Raw genomic sequence first — 2,026 nt, forward strand, 5'->3', positions numbered from 1 at the left:
TCCTGTACATCATATATAACAGAATACGATCTAAATGTCATGAGCAACTCGGGGAAAGTAAGTTTGGAATCCGATCGGGTATGGGTACTCGAGAAGCATTGTTTGCTCTCAACGTTTTGGTGCAGAAGTGCAGAGTCATGCCGAACGATGTTATCATGTGTTTCATAGACTATGAAAAAGCGTTTGATCGCGTAAGACATGATATGTTGTTAAAACGTTTGATGGACGTGGGTTTAGACGGTAAAGACATAAGGATCATTAAAAAATTGTACTGGGACCAGAGGGCAAATGCAAGAGTGGATTAATCGGAAACCGACGACATAGAGATATGTCGTAGAGTCAGGCAGGGGTGTATTTTGTCTTATTTTGTTTGTTTGTTGATGTGAGAGCGGGGCTGAATATGAATGTGTCCAAAACAAAATGTTTAGTCGTAACTAACGACAGAGACCTGAATCCCGGAATGCATGTTGCGGGCTTAAATCTTGAGCGAGTGCGGATGTACAAATACCTTGGAGTTTGGGTGAATAAAGAATGAGAGTGCAAACAGGAGATTCGAACTCGAATAGAAATTGCTCGAGCTACATTGAAGAGGATAGGGAAGGTTTTTTGCAGCCGCAAACTAGCAATAAAGCTCCGAGTGAGGTTGCTCCACTGCTACGTCTGGCCTGTAGTGTTGTACGGTAGCGAGGCTTGGACTCTAAAAGCCGACACCCAGAGGCGTCTCGAGGCCTTCGAGATGTGGTGCTACCGTAGAATGCTACGCATTAGCTGGACCCAGAAAGTTCCCAATGTGACAGGTCTTCAGCGCGTTGGAAGGGACCGAGAACTCTTGCCGACTGTCAAGAAAAGGAAAGTTGCGTATCTTGGACACGTTCTACGGCATGAAAAGTACCGACTTCTCCAACTTATAATGATGGGCAAGATCGAGGGCAAACGACGTACTGGAAGAAGGAAGAAGTTGTGGTTGCGCAACATCCGGGAATGGACGAATATTGCCAACGTAGAACATTTGTTTCGCTTGGCTGAGGACAGGGAAGAGTTCTCCAAGCTGACGGCCAGCCTCCAGTAGTGGAGAGGCATTACATGATGATGAATGATGAAAATCCTATTTTCCGTGTAGTTGAAAAACGTTGAAACGTCTATTTTGGATCTTACTCCTTATCATGACTATCATTCACTCAATACTTATCATTTGCATTCCAGAAACTTTCGAGTTATTGTAACCTAAGAAAATGTCAATTGCGCTGATTTTGCTTGACAACAAAACTGAAACTAAATAAGATATAAAAACCCGATTAGAAGGGGTTGTAAGTTCTCAAGCTCGTTTCGGTGATCCCAGATATGCTATTAATTAAATTTCGCTAAAAATGTCGATTACGTTAATTTTGATAAGGATTGTTGCTTGTTGCATTTGTTGCCAATGGGGACACATTTGGAACCTGCAGTTAAGATGTATTATTATGTATTATACAGTTTTCTATTCTGCAGCACATTTTCCAGTTGCATATAATTGACCTGTAAAGTAGTTTGTAACTAAATAATGAAATTAATAAAAATATTATTAATTTATATCGCAAATGTAACATCGTTGTATTCTTTTGGAACGGTTCTATTCTGGGTGTTCTGGGTTCATAGTTTCCTTCTTTCAGACCAGGGGATTAGTGGGGCAGTCGTGCACAAAAGTAGTTAATGACACTTTAAGAAGCACTACAATCTATTCAATCAATTTGCATGTCAATGTTCGCGAAAGAGTACATAGAAACTACCAAAATAGTATAAATAAGACAAGTATGATAACTCCATACAAACGCAGCAACGTCGCTTGTATGTGAGCTTGCTCGTCGCGTGCCGTCTACGTCTACCAATATTAAGTGACGGGGCAAACAAGTCGTGCGCCAATGCGATGGTAAGCTACACGCCTGTTCATAACAGTTACAATGCCACTCAGAGCTTTAAGTCGCAAAAGATCTGAGCGGTACTGCCACTGCGTCCGTCACCCTGAGACACAAGTTGACAAGTCCCATGT

General features: G+C 41.8%; 1 pseudogene; it reads left to right on the forward strand.

Annotated features, from left to right (window-relative positions):
- Positions 1-14: 14 nt before the first annotated feature.
- On the forward strand, positions 15-1,069 carry LOC113226766 (annotated as a pseudogene).
- The last annotated feature ends 957 nt before the right edge of the window (positions 1,070-2,026 follow it).

The sequence above is a fragment of the Hyposmocoma kahamanoa genome, unplaced genomic scaffold (assembly GCF_003589595.1).
Source record: "Hyposmocoma kahamanoa isolate Upper Pololo Valley unplaced genomic scaffold, ASM358959v1 202, whole genome shotgun sequence".
Lineage (NCBI taxonomy): Eukaryota > Metazoa > Arthropoda > Insecta > Lepidoptera > Cosmopterigidae > Hyposmocoma > Hyposmocoma kahamanoa.